Here is a 15983-nt window from a genome sequence, read left to right as displayed (position 1 = left end):
TACCTTCTTACAAGCGATGAGTAGTAAAGTACATAATCAGTCTATTAGAGTGGCAGAAAATTGACCGTTTCATTGTCATGGACATGTCCACCGTGCTGGGAAGATCTCTCCAAAAGTGCAATCAATAGAATGACTTGATTGAACCAATTTGACAAGTTTTAGGACTTGTTTGTATTTTTTGAAAGTTTGAGAACTCAATTGCACTTTCGTCACAAGTTTTAGGACTTAATTGCATATTATGAAAGTATTGGGACTCAATTGCACTTTCGTAACAAGTTTTAGGACTTTCAATGCACTTATCCCTTAAGAAAATATGCAGACTACTTTCTTCTATGTCCTTTCTCCCCTTTCTTCTTTTTGTAAGTGTGCCCAGAGAGAGGCCCCTCTTTTGTCTTCTCTCTCTCTCTTTTCTTTTTTAATTTTTATAATGATTTTTTAAAATAAAAAATGAAATAAAATAAAAGGAAAATATGTTTCACTAAATTCTATTAATGCAAATGCACCTAATATCTATGTGCTATGTAATTTAATGAAAATATTTTTATTTAGGAGTTAAAAATTAATCCCTATTTTTTGTGCAATTAAACCATAAATGACTCGGCAAAATTTAGGTGTCAACAAAAACAAAACATTGGAAATTGGTTGACACTCAATCAAGACGTGATACTCTTCATAAATGAAGAGCTCTACTTATGGAAACTATGATTTGGTTGTATGAGCAACTAAATCATCTGAGAGATTCTGATTTCATCATTCAACAGTTACCGAATCTTTAATAAGCATTCACATCCAACAGAATCATTGGAGAATGATCATCCGAAGACTGTCTAATGGCTAGATTGGAAGTGGAAGAGTATAAAAAGAGATCTTGGTGCTGAAGAAATGATAAAGAGATCGTGAATCTGAAATTCCAAAGTTTAGAGAGCTTTGACCTCATACACTTGTCTTTGAGAGCGGAGCTTGAACTTTATAATCATTGAAGAGGTTTAAAGAGGAATAACTATGATATTGTGAGAGGAAGTGACTCTGAGATAGTGAGACCGAGAGTTAACATCATTGTCTATAACCTCTAATTGATTCTCTAGTGAAATCCAGTCAGTAAGCGGTTTGTATGGAGAGTGAACGTAGGCTTACTATAAGCCGAACCACTATAAATCTTGTGTGAAAAATATTTTTTCCTTAAACCGCTTGTTTAATCTCTCTCAATAAATATTTGAACACGATAAAACTGCATCTGATTACTTCGCAGACTTTGTATGCTTTACCTTTTTAAGCATTGAAATTTTAAAGATCTATTTCAAACACCTATTCACTCCCTCTAGGTGATGGTTCTAGCCTCAACACTAACAATCATGCTAATCCTCAGGTATCTCTGGTATGAATTTTCGAGTGCATCTGCGAAGCAATTGTTAAGAATCTCAAGGTTCATAATGCCGTAATCGACTAATGTTATGATACGCTAGAAAAATAAACTTACGACATTCGAGTAGAAGCGGAAAAAGAGAACAGAAAAGAGTCTAGATAAAACCTTGAAAGTATTCTCCTCGCCATTTCCACCATAAATAGTTTGCGGTTGGGAGCTGGCGGCGTCGTCCACTTCAAAAGTAATGGACTCAATGAAATCTGCGTGATGAACAACAATCCCCTTTATATCAACAAAATCCCAGGATTTTCGGCCTTCGCCTCCAAAAGGCCCAAAAACCTTAATGGGATATGTACGAGAAATGGGCTCATAAAAAGCTCCGATGGACTCGAGATGAGGGCCATCGCAATTCCCATGAAACCCGACGATTTTTCCGCCGGTGTATGGAAATGAAAAATGCCTCCCTTTATTAATTAGCTATTCCGATTGGTCCATGATTCCTTCTATTAGTATGGATTGTCAATGATTGAAGAATGGTGAGTGCGGAAACTTCTTCAGTGTAGCCCGAGATGGATGTCAAGTATTCATTTGGATGGTCGAGCTTAATCTGAGAAAGAAAAATGATAAAGATTCAAGAATGCAAGAACAACTATCTACTTTAACAATGAAGAATAGACTTCACCAGAAAATATAAAGCATCGAGGACATCAACAAAATCACATTGCATCCTGAAGATAATGTTGATAATGTTTATGTCATAGCCCACCGTTTATGTTTTGCCTCCTCCGCTTGGGCCATGTGTGAACGGACCAACTGGAAGTCCGTTTTCATCGTATAAGATAGAGATGTACTTAATTGCCGAATCGAAGCCTATGACGATTTGCCTCACATCTGAGTGTTTTCCGTCATCCCAAATGTCCATACCACTATCACCACCAAATGGTCCGACGGCATCAAATTGATACGTGCGAGAAATTGGCCCGAAATGGGCTCCGATTGAGTCGAGATGGCTGCTACATTTCCCACGAAACCCAATAATCTGTCCATCAGAATGTGAGAGATCAAAAGGCCGTCCTCTTTCAAAACCAAATGGTCCGTACGTCTCCTTGTTGCTGTGGATCTTGAGAGACCGAACAACATCATGACCTTCATAATCATCAATATGGCCTGATACAGAAATTAGGTATTCACTTAGATGATCCAATCTCACCAGCTGCAAGAAGTGCAAAAGTTGTTATAAGTGTTACCATCATCACATCTATCTAACATCCAAAGTATTTTTGAGTTTTGGATTTTTGCTATGAATAGGTACTTGAGCTAATCTGCAGCATGCCGATTTTGCTGTAAATGACAGGCAAGATAATAAAGTCTCATAAACAAATTGAAAAGAGACGAAGTATAAAAGAAGGAATGATAGAATTTATACCTTCGTACTTGGCAAAGTTACGTGAAATAGTAACAGCAATTTGTGCGTCTATAGTAGAATCTACTGCAAAAGTTATTAGATAGAAGAATGTAAGGTAGTCAGGAGATGATGGCCAACATGTAAACATCTACGGAAGTGTTAGTATTTAAGAGAGAATCGAGATAAGGGCTTCTAACCAGCTTCTCCAATATCTGATGCAATTGATGTTTTGACTTGCCGTTTAGGAATGAGCCCAACCATTTAAGAGACAATGGATGACCTCCTGCATAATGAGCTAGCCTTCGGGACAACTCCTCATAGCCTTCTTGAGGTTCTTCTCTCTTCAAGGCAGGGCGACAAAACAGCCGGAGCGCATCATTCGGGTTCAATCCTTTGACGATATACTTGTCGTCTACCTTGAGATCTTATAGCAAGTTTTGGTCTCTGGTTGTGATCAAAATTCTGCTCCCGGGACACAACAGTACTCACTCTCCGGCACCGAAATAGTCAATGTGTTCTTTTCTAGTAACATTATCAAGAACAAGAAGTATCTTTTCAAAGCGCATGTTGTTATTTATCTTGTTGATGTTGGTCTGAATGTCGTCATACGTCCTCAATCCTTCCTCCTTTATGAGATTATGGAGCAGTTTCTTTTGTAGGCCTAATAGACCTACAAGATTGTTAGGATCTGCTTCTCCGATTTTATCAAGAAAGACGAAACACTCAAAGTCGCGACGAGTGCACTCGCAGATGACTGCAGCCACCATCGTCTTGCCTACCGACATTTCCACTCCAATTGCGTTTCTCGCAAAGTAGAGTGGCCGTGTCTTGCGGATTGTCTCGACAAGGTACTCTACTATTATGTCCACGGGTGTCCTTTCATCCTTGATGTTAAGTGTAGTTGAGAATATAAGAGAATTAAATGTAGATATATGCAAGACATAATGGTACCAGAAGTGTCAAAAGTTATGTATGTCGTTCACTTTGGTACAAAAAGTTTTTTTGGATCATTTAAGTGCTACTTACAAAAAAATGATAACTTAGGTGCCAATTTTGATCTTGAATACTGAAAATCCGACATGGCAATATTTTAATTTTTTTTTATTGACATGGCTCGCTGGAGGTCTGAATTAGTATAAAAAGCCCAAAACGATGCCGTTCAACAAGTTTCACTTGCCTGCACGACCCAAAACAACGTCGTTCTATAAGAAAAATCAATTTCTTGCTATATGACCGACAGAAGGGGGATGCAGAGGGTGAAAAAAGGGAGCATAGCGAGAGAGCGAAAGGGAATTTCTCTCAAGCTTCTTGTCTGGGCAATTCATCAAAATCACCTCAAAAGTCCGTCGTCAGCGGAGTCAATTCATTGAAAAACCCGGCCGCAAACCGGAGGCTCGGCCGGATCCATTCTCGGCCACTCACGGTCAAGAGTTCGAATTGTGGGTGGTGTGGCCTCCTTCGCCAGCCAAGTCCCTTGAGGTAGTTTCTGGAGCTGTTTTTGTTTCGATCTACTCAGCAATCGCGTCCGGCAACTTTCCTTTCACAAGGTACACCCAAGCTTCTCTGTTTTCCCGTGTTTTGTCAAATCGGCGCATCGGGGCTCACTGGCCCCGGTTCACGTGCGTTATGGGCCCGCTCATACCTTTCTCTGTGTACTCCTAGTGTTGTTTTCTGGTTATTATTGGTTCTGGTCTGTGTTTGCACCCTGAATGCTTTATGGTTCTCCCCTGGGCCGTTGTACCTTAGGTGTTCGATGAAATGTCTGGCTGAGCTTTGTGCACATGTTCTTGGATTTTCGTCCAATATGGGCGTTCATTGATTGTTGGACATGTTTCGTGACTTTTCAATTTGATATTGCACCAGCGTCCCGCTAATCGTTCCCGCCTATCTGCGCCCTTGTCGTTCTCTTCGCCTCCCGCCACACCCATTCTTCCTACACCAAACCCTCCACCACCCCCTCCTTCTCCTCCAATCTTGAACCCTCCTCCTCCCCCTCCTCCAATCTTGAACCCTCTTCCACCTTCGACTTCATTGATGACGATCCCTTCGCTACCTCCAGCGGCCTTGCAATGACCATAGAAGCCTTGGTTTTCCCTAAGATCGCTTGGTGAGAAAGAGGTGGCTTGGCGTCATTTGCTGAGGTTGTGACACGATTCGTAGGTCTGAGTGGTGATTGGTGAGCATCGGTGAAGCTGTGACTGAGTAGAAGTAGCGAGGTTGTAGGAGGGAGAAAAGAAAAGAAACAAATAACGTGGAGGGAGAGGAGAAGTGTACACATGGAAATGCCACGTGAAACAGTTTTTTTTTTAAATGCCAACTCATATTAAAATTTCAATTATAAATGCCACGTATTTATTTTGGCTGAAATTTCTCGCCGAATGCACTTAAATAATCCGGTGAAAACTTTTCATACTAAAGTGAGTGTTGTACATGACTTTTGGCGGTGTCATTCTCCCTATATACACCAAGAGACAAAACGTTCAAAATTTTTCATGTTCATATGATAAAAAAAAAAAACCATCCAACTTGGCTAGATTAGTGCTTGTTATTAATAGGGATGAGCATGATCTGGGTGGGTGATTTCCACACTGGAACCGGGAACTGCCCACTAAGGACCGATTTCAAAAATTGGAATCGAGAACCGTCCGTTGGCGGTTCGATTCTCGGGTGGGTCCATGGAACTGATTCCCAATTCTTACAAAATTGCATTCATCAATTAATATCATGGTCCTCAAGTTCAACTGACGAATGAACGTGTTGGGTGATTAGCCTCCACCCCATCTATAGATGTTACAAACAACGACCAACTTCAAGAATCTCTCGTAGAAGACCAGCTTCAAGAATCTCTTGCAGAAGACAAAGATAGAGGGGAGGGGGCGAGGGTGGAAATCTCTGAGTTCGTATGCATCACATGATGGAATTTGCATACCCACATGGATTGCCAGATAAGAGTCATAAAGGCGGGATCGGATTAAAAAAAATGGTTAATATCACAAAAAATCCCAAACTGGTACATTTGTGATAGATATACCAAAAACTAATTTTTTTACCATAAAAAACCTCAAACTAGTATACCTGTGATAGATTTACCTTCCGTTAATTTTCGTTAAATTTTACCGTCAAATTGCTGAGTTAGATGATACGTGAAAGTTGACGGGTGTACCAGTTTAGGATTTTACATCTCTGTTTGTCACAAATTTATCAATTTATGATTTTTTATGGTATTAATCCAATTTAACGGATGGTATATTTGTTACAGGTCTATCAGTTTGGGATTTTTGATGGTCAAAAGATTAGTTTAGGGTAAATTTGTCACATATGTACTAGTTTAAGATTTTTGGTGGTCAAAAAATTAGTTTTGCGTTAATTCATCACAAATATATCGATTTGGGGTTTTTCATAGTATTAACCTTAAAAAACATGGGATTGGTCTCAACTGGCAAGAAAAAAGAAAGTGGAAAAAGGGGCGAAAAGGAAATATAATGAATCCTAGTCAAACCAAATTGTCAGACTCTCAAACCCCTAACTAGAATCAATCCAATAATAATAATAATAATAATAATAATAATAACAATGATGAAGATAAAATGCGCCAACTAAAAACCAAGCCCTTCCCCCCTCTCTCTCTCTATTTCTTCTTTATAGAGTCAACATCTTCATAAAATAGTCGTGCACACTCTAAAATATCATCCCCAATCCCAGAATTTTTTAAAAATATATATATGCTAGTCTGGTTTGAGTGGGTAGGTGAGCGGTTTCACGCTTGGAACCGGGAACCGAACCGATACTTTCCTGTTCCAGTAAATTGGAACCGAGAACTTGACTGGTTCCCATGAGAACCGATGGTTTCGGGCCGATCCGATTCGGTTCCGGGACCCCTAGTTATTAAGTTTTTCTGCTAATGTAGCATGCGCTTATCACCAATTATTTCACAAGTCCATTTTGTTCATTTTATGATAAAAATATGAAAAGTATAAAATACTCTTAATTTTTTAGGCGCACAATTGTCATTGCTTGGTTATCTAAAGGAAAATTAGCATAGCACCCTACAACAACAGCCTCCACTTAAATCTAAATTCCCCATATAAGATTTTGGTGAGACCACTGCCAAATGTTCTAAAAATTTAAGTTGTTAGAGAGTGGTTTAATATTTAATTATTCTAACACTTTCCTTCACATTTAGTCTGGTCTTTTTGCCTAGTACTAAGTGTAGACATGTTTAATTGAGGAGGCAAATATGACTTGGAAAGATTTGAAATCATGATCTCCAACTCTGATATCATGTGAGATTTTGATGGGACCACTGTCAACTATTCTAAAATCTTAAGTTATTAGATGAAGGTATAGTTTAATATTTAATTATTTTAACACCCAGAGTAAAAATCAAACCTACAACCATTGAATTCTGAATCGAATGCCCTTGCCATCGGATGGGTAAAATATCATTTAATTGTAATATAATGTAAATACATTTTGGTTATTTATTTTCAAATGATTGTGACTTTATCGAAGTTCTGTAATTTGATAAATGAGGTTCACATAGATGACGAATTGAACGTATATTTTACTAAAATTGCAGAAAACAAAGAAGAAGAAGCAATATGTAGAGGCAATGTGAACAGCTGGTGACATCCTAAAACCATTCTAGCACCACCACTATAGACTTCCACAAGAGTCCTGATCGTCGCGAGTACGCACCGTAACGACGAGCACAACACCCATTGCTGGTACAAGCATAGAGGTGATAGGCGGCGAGGGTCAGCTGTACTTTCTAAGGCCTTTGGAATTGAGAAGTCCCTGCCCTAATGAAGAAGTATTGCTCTACCATTAAAACTAAAAGGATTAATAATCACGAAAAATTCCAAACTGATATATTTGTGATAAATTTATCCCAAATTATTTTTTTGACCATAAAAAATTCCAATCTGATACACCTGTGACAAATTTACCCAAAACTAATTTTTTGACAACAAAAAATCCCAAATTGATACACTTCAAATTTACTTTTCGTTAAATTGGAATAATACCACGAAAAACCACAAACGAGTAAATCTGTGAAAAACAGAGGAGTAAAACCTTAAACAGGTACACCCGTCAACTGTTATGTGTCATTCAACTCAACAATTTGACGGCAAAATTTAACGGAAACTAACAGAGGGTAAATTTGTCATATGTGTACTAGTTTGGGGTTTTTGGTGGTTCAAAAATTAGTTTTGGGTAAATTTATTATATGTGTATCAGTTTGAGGTTTTTTGTGGTATTATCCCAAACTAAAATGATTAGAACCCCCAACAAATTATTTATAAATATAAATCGTTGACCAATCTCTCGTGCAAAAATTACTAAAGCAGATCATGTTGGATTTTGATGCTAATTAAGGGGACAAATTCAACTTAGCGAAATTCTCTCGTGGTTTACACAAGATTAGAATGAGAAAACACCATCTGATTAGGATAAAGAAGAAACTTACGGCTGAAGGAAAACTATTTTCCGATTTTCCGTTATTTGAATGACGTAAAATTAATCGATGTAAACTTTTTTCATTGACTGAAAATAACAAACTTAAATTGCGGGAAAAGGACCAGGAAGGAGAAATGTTTTGTACGAGCCCGTCAAGGACCAAAAATTGGCAAAACTTGAAAGATTTTTGTAAGGACCCGGGGTCTACACTGTGTAATATTATCCGCTTTGGGCCCACTGACCCTCACGGCTTTAAAACGCATTACACAGAGTAGAGAACCCAAGCCTTATAAACTAGCCCAGGACTCCCCCCTAAGCGATGTGGGACAAGAGACATGCTCCCCTTGCCATCCTAGAAGCCTGCCAGGAGCCGCTCCTTGTCCAGGCCCTCTGGCCCCGGCGACCATTCCCCGCCCTTGTCGGACCGGGTCGTTACATTCTCCCCTCCTTCGAGCATAACGTCCTCGCTGTGGCCCCACACGCGGTCGGGAGTCGGCTCTGATACCATTTGTAAGGACCCGGGGTCTACACTGTGTAATATTGTCCGCTTTGGGCCCACTGCCCCTCACGGCTTTAAAACGCGTTGTCTTGGGCAGAGGCGCTCTCTGGCCCTTCTGTAATGAGAAGAAGATTAATTAAACTTCAAGCAATACAAAATGTGAGAAACTTTCCGCCTATAGTCTATATTTCAGTATCCACTAAATCTCTCCTTGTAGGGCACACTCAGTCAGTAAAAGAATGCTCAATCAGTAAAAGAAGAGGAGCTAGCAGTAAAATTACATTGTGAGAGTCACCATCAGGCATCTAAAATTTGTTCCTCCGAGGGCAGCTCATACTACCCCCAGAAAAGGCCTCTTGCAAGTTAAGGCTTCCCAAGCCCTTATAAACTAGCTCGGGACTCCCCCCTAGGCGATGTGGGACAAGAGACATGCCCCCCTTGCCATCCTAGAAGCCTGCCAGGAGCCGCTCCTTGTCCAGGCCCTCTGGCCCCGGCGACTACTCCCCGCCCTCGTCGGACCGGGTCGTTACAATTTTTTTTCTTGAAAGAGTTCCAATTTCACATTTAGCATCAAACACAAATAACTAAATCAAGATGAGAGTCACAAAATGATAATGCAATGAACATGAAGAAGAGATACATACTCTCCGGCGTCGTTCCTCAAGTCGAATCCTGACAAATGCTTATTCTCTCTTAGGGCATCCCTCCATTTTTGTATCTGCCTATCATCTCTCTTGTTTTCACACAATCTCTCAAAGCCTTGAGCGGATTCACTTATGCTCATCAACTTCGAAATGTCTTCAGCTTTTACATCGTGGAAGATGGGAACAACTAGGTGACCATGGTTTTCCGAACCTCTTCTTGCAATCTAGAATCTCGACCAGCTTGTTCATGCACCACTTCGAGTCGGCGTAGTTCCTAGAGAACACGATTAGGGCAATTCTCGTATGCCAAATCGCTTGGAGAAGCTTGGATTTGATTTCTTCCCCAATGTCTTCTCTCGCGTTGTCACGGATGCATTGAGAAAATATTTAGTGGTTTGTTCTCATCACATATCAACTGATATGGCGAGCAATTTTGTGCTCATGTCCAGTTGCAGCTTGACACTTATACGTTGACGTGGAATTAAATATAAAAATTAAAAAAATCATTTCTCTCTCTTCCTCCACCATGACAGCCACCGCCATACCGCCCTAGAATGAGCCACCGCTTATGTAACAGTCTGAATTTTCGATCCTTTTCCCGAGATTCATGAAATGAATATTTTGGCCAACGCACTTATAGTGAGATTTCACCCGAAAATGCGCATTCACGGGATGCTAACCTTAGGGGTAGGGCTATTACGGGATTGAGTTCGCACGACCAAAGAACTCGACCTGGGTTCGATCTTCGACCATATCGATTGACGAGGGAATGTTTTGAGCCAACCGAAACCGATCTATTTGATTGATCGTGTCCAAAGGGCACTAGTGACAGACCCTCGCAATTATATGACAACCGAGGTCGTCCGGGGTAGAGTAAACTTAAACGTGATTTGACTTGGTGTCGGTCACGGGTCGAGAGCGTGTAATCCCAATGAGCCACCCATTAGCCAGAGATAAGCTAAAGTCGCGATTGTTCGATTTTAGTCATTTTTTTGGAATTCGGGCCCGGGAATCGAGAATTTTGAAAGTGACAATTTTGAGCGGCCGATGACGTTTTTGGCTTGGCCAACCTTGGGGCCACCCATTTCTGCAAAAAAATGGATTTCGGTTCGGGGTCGGAAAAATTACGATTTTGCCCCTCTGGTCACCGATGTCGATTTTGAGGCCGTATGAGATTATTTTTCGAGGCCGATGTCATTTTAGGGTGGCCACGCATATTTGGAGTGGTTACGGTCAAAAATTGGAATTTTGGCTCGGAAGTGAAAAATAATATTATTTTATTCCCAGAACTCGGCAGTCGATTTTCGAGAGCTTAAGAAGCTATTTTCACGATTTCGACGCCATATTATGTTGGCCACGCACATTTGGGGTTGGTACGGTCGAAAAATGGAATTTCGACCCGGGACAGGAAAATGACCATTTTGCCCCTAGGCCTTATTTTGGGGATTCCGAATTTTTGGAAAATTATTTTGGGGATATTTTATGGATAATATCAGCCCAATAATGCAGCCTTGTGAATTACCAAAATACCCCTCAATTATTGGATAAGGATTAATGTGGGCCAAGTGTTCAAGGGCATTTTGGGCATTTTGGAAAAGTTGGTCCAATTAGTCAACTTTCTCTCTCTCTCCTCATTTCCAGCCCTCACTGCCGGTTCCCCCACCATTCCCACGATCAGCCCCTCCTCTCTCATTTTCTCCCTCTTTCTCTCTTGAAATTCTCTTTTTCTCTCTTGTTTCCTTGCCGTGATCGTCGTCGCCGGAGGAGCACCGCCGGCCGTCGTTCGCTGCTGCTGCTGCTGTTGCTGGTCCGGCTGTTCCAGCCCCTTGTCCAGCTAGTTTGTCCCGTCTTTGTAGGGTAAGTGTCTCCCCCAAAAACTACCTAGGACCTCGGGTATTGCTAGACGCGGTTAGGACTCGGTTTAGGGGATTTAGAGGTTGATTAAGGCGTTGATAATGGTTATTGGTGGTTGATCATGGTTATTGGTGGCTGAGTATGGCTGTTAGTGGTTGTTGCGGGTTGGATTAGACGTCGGGAAATGAGTTTTGGCGGTTGGAATTCGGTAGAAATAGGTTCGGGTTTGAATCCGTGAGGTTCGGGGTGAATCGTGGATTCACGGTTACTGTACCCGCCCGGTTTACTATTTTCGTAGAAAATTTTGTGGGCCGAATTTGAGGAAGTTTTCTTCATGAAAGTTTCTCCCAACATCTTGAAGTATAACATACTTTAATTTGGGAATTTTTGGAAATCATTTGAGGCCATTCGGAAGTCCATCTTTGGACCGAAACAAAACTGCCCCGATTTACTGTTCACCCGACCTTCTGGTCTGTTCGAATTTTTATAAATTTTTCCAGGCCTATTTTCAAAATACTTCCTTCACAAAAATTGTTGGGGACATTTGTGGCTATAACATATAAAAATTTCAAAGCTTTTTAAGGTGATTTGGGTGTTGAAATAAATGTATTTTGAGGACAGAATAGTCTGTTAGAGCGAACTGATTTTGGTCTGATTTCGAGGGACAAAAAGGCATGGTTGTAGATTGAACTGGATTTCGTGTTCTTCATAAGAAATGTTGATCAAGATGTGTTTTATGATATATCCAAATTTTAGAATTTTTGGAGTTCGTTTACTATTTATTTTGATGGGATTTCGGTCACTGTTTAGGGTTTGGTTTAGGGGTTTATGTGGCTGTTTTGGGGGCTGAGATGAAGGCTGGTATTTGGTTGTCGTGGGCTGATTTGGGGACTGATTTGGAGAAGAAATTGGTGAGGATTTGTAGGCTCGATGATGGTTGTGATGTGTGGAGCGATCGCAGTTAATTTGTATAATTGATTGGAATTATTGTGACTATTTGGAGACTGATTTAGAGGCTGGATATTTGTTGGTTACGGACTAATTTGGCAATGAAAATTTGAGGTTTAGTAGATTTGGATAGGGCAGTCATATTGTGGATCGATCGGGATTCATTTGTGTGATTGAGTGGGATTGTTATGGCTTGATTGTGCTTAATTGATCAATTGTGTTGTTTGTGATTTGTTGGCTGGATCGGATTTATGTGTTGGGCTGAATATGGCGTGGCTATATGCCGTGTGTATGTGGCCGTGAGGTGTGGCGGTGTGGTAGTGTGAATGCACATTGAATTCGCGTGTTAAATGTGTATGGTCGTGTGGTGTATTTGTATGACGAGAACATGTGTTTGTGAAGTGTACGTGAGATGTGAATTGGTGCATGGCTACGAATGCGTGTGAGGTGTGTATGTTTGGTCGTGCGACTGTTGACCGTGTGTAAGTGTGGTATGAGTGGAACGAAGGTACTGGAATGAAGGATTGGTTGGGAAAAGGGTCCGTCCTGAGGCGTGTACGTTTACGCGGGACGATGCCGTCCCTGACGAGGTGACGATGCCCGGCCCGACGGGGTGTCGATGCCTGACGTGGTCAGAAGACCGTTGGCCTGATGCGTTTTACGCGGGCGCGGTAGAAGGAAAGTGTGTGTAGGATTCCGTCATGAGGCGTGTACGTTTACGCGGGACGATGCTGTCCCTGACGAGGTGACGATGCCCAGCCCGACGGGGTGACGATGCCTGACGAGGTCAGAAGACCGTTGGCCTGATGCGTTTTACGCGGGCGCGGTAGTGGTGGAAGGGTTGAGAATGAGTGGATTTGGCAAGACGAGTGAGAGGATTGTGAAAGGTGACGTGTGGTGTGAGTTCGTGTGCGAGTGTGGGTGTATCGCGTATTGTAGTGCTCTATTATGGGGAAAAATCTGCTAGGCATGGTATGAGACGTGCCCAAGTAGGTTTTGTCTTATAATCGAGGCATGCGCGCGGTTGTGATGTTTTGCTGTGACGTGTTGGCTACCTTATTGTCTAACATGCAGGAATGTGCTTAATGAGTTCCAGGTAGGTTCGTATGTGTTTGTTGATTTGGTTGAACATTGTGAGTGGTGCGTGTTTCGTTTGGCGGTACGTGAGTGCCTACGTGGGGTTTGGGGTTGTACACTTATTGAGATTCGTCTCATAGTTGTATAATCCACAATTTCGCACCCCCGTAAACCCGGGAAGTCCGCCTCCTCTTTTTAGAAGTCCGGAACCGCCTTTGGTGCCCGGGAGCTGCGGGTGAGTTCGTAGGCGATGCCCAAGAGATTTCCGAGGCTCAAGCCGAGATTCAGAGCAGATCGAAGATGGTGATCGTAGTTTCCCCAGGGGTACTTTAGGGGTTGTGTGAAATGAGTTGACCCATAGGGAAGTTAAGTTAACCGGACTCGATCTTTTATTATGACGGTGATTTCGGATGCCGGTTTGTTGTATATGTGTGTAATATGATGTTTATATATTTGGTGCTTGTATGAATATGTGTTATTTGATTGTTAGGGTGGTCTTCCTTGTTGTCGTCATCTTTCTGTCCGGGGTTTTGTTTTATATATCCGCTTCCGCGTGTGGCTCTGATGTTTGGGTTGGGTCGACGACGTTCCTGGGACGTTGCATCATTTCGACCGGAGCAGGGGATGTCGCGAGCTCGATGGGGTTCGGGGCGTGACAGCTTAAGCCGCCACAACCTCCATCCTTGAGCCATCCGCGTTTTGTGGCTGTCTCACCCAGTGCTGAGTTTACACCCTCCGCCTTTGTTGCCACAGATCTGCTATGGCCGACGAGATATGGAACTATGGCGATGGTGGGAGACGGAGCCGACCAGATCTGATTAGTGACGTTGCTAGTCCTTGACTAGCGAGGTGGTTCATCCACAGACAAGAGTCGTGCTCGTCTTCGGCAAGGGTCTTCGACAGATCTAGAAGTTCTCCATTGTCCTTGCTCATCCTTGGCCGTGCCTCCGGATCTGGCTTGGACGCAGCCATGCTCCAGATTTGGACTCGGCCATGCCTCCAGATCTGGACATGACCACGGCTCCATACCTAGTTCGGAGGAAGACAAAGACGACGGAGGGAGTGGCTCGGTTTGGATGCCCAACAGTGTTGGCCTGGACGCGGTGCCGGCGACGACGGTGGAGGCGCGGAGGTCAAGCTCAGAGGTGGTGTGGACAGAGGGAAAGAGAGAGAAACTAGGTGGTCTAAGGCTGCGCATGGCAACTTGCCAAATAATGTTTGATTATGTTCTTTTGTTCCCAGAATCAGTTTGGGAATAGAAATCCGTTTGTTTAATTTTTTGATTCTGGGCACAAATTCTTGCAAAATTTGTGCCCAGAATCAGTTTTGGAGCGAGAATCAAGAATAAAAAAAAAACAGTTTCTTGATTCTGGGAACAAAAATGAGAATCAGTTTTTTTCTTCTTCTTCTTTTTCTTGTTTTTTATAATAGAAAATAATGTCCGGGTCGAGGGCCACTCTCGCCGTATCTGGCGAGATTAAAATATTTTAATAAAAAAATATTATTAATAAAAAAAATTTACCGGCCATGACCAGCGACCAGGCAATGGAGAAAAAAATAAAAAAAGTATTATTAATAAAAAAAAATTTTACCAGCCATGGCCAGCGACCAGGCCATGGCGAAAAAATAAAAAAATTATTAATAAAAAAAATTTTACCGGCCATGGCCAGCGACCAGGCCATGGCGAAAAAAATAAAAAAAATATTTTCAATAAATTTTTTTTATTAAAATATTATTAATAAAAAAAATATTTATAAAAAAAATATTTTACCGGCCATGGCCAGCGACCAAGCCATGGCAAAAAAAAATAAAAAAAATAATTTCAATAAGATTTTTTTATTAAAATATTATTAATAAAAAAATATTTTATCGGCCATGGCCAGCGACCAGGCCATGGCGAAAAAAAAAGAAAAAAATATTTTCAATAAAAAAATTATTTATAAGAAAATTTTTTACCGGCCATGGCCAAAAAAAATAAAAAATATATTTTTAATAAAAGTATTATTAATTAAAAAATATTTTACCAGCCATGGCCAAGAAGGAGAAGAAGAAAAAAAGAAAAGAAAGAAATATTAGAATATTTAAAATGTTATTAAAATATTATTAATAAAAAGAAATTTTATGCCGTTACCCAACGCATTTCTGTTCTTTTATTATTTCAGGAATAGAAATTTTGGGCCGTTACCAAACGACTTCAAATGCTCAGAATCAGTTTCCGGGCACAGAATAAAAAAGAATAATTTCTGACCAGAATCTGTTCTCGGGCACAGAATGGTTGCCATGCGCAGCCTAAATAGATTTCTATTTTTTTCATTCGGTTTGAACAGATTTCACCTTAACCATTGGATCGAGGCCTACCTCAAAGCGGAGAAGAGGTGCGATACGAAGTTTCTCCTCAGATCCTTGCCTCAAAAACTCACGAACACATCGTATTTCCATGGAGGAGGACAGCGAGGATGAGGAGGTTGAGGAGAAGGGGAAGTAAACGTGATCTTAGAATTGATTCAATGCTCCTCTTGTGCAAGAGCAATACCAAGAAGCAAGTGGCATGATTGAAACTCTGCAAAACTTTTCCTCGCAGTTGCAGGCGAAGCTTATAGAGAGAGACGGCGCAGGCGGTGAACGAGAAGGGACGAAAAATCAAAGCTTCGCCACCAGTACACGCTCTGCTTCTTCCATTGAATGTCCGGACCAGCTGGCGAGTGAGACCCCATTTGTTCAAAGAACTGAAGA

This window comes from Syzygium oleosum, unplaced genomic scaffold (genome assembly GCF_021117445.2).
Source record: "Syzygium oleosum isolate NSW1041296 unplaced genomic scaffold, Sole_v2.1 Sole_v2.33, whole genome shotgun sequence".
NCBI classification, from domain to species: Eukaryota; Viridiplantae; Streptophyta; class Magnoliopsida; order Myrtales; family Myrtaceae; genus Syzygium; species Syzygium oleosum.
This window is presented reverse-complemented; position numbering follows the sequence as displayed.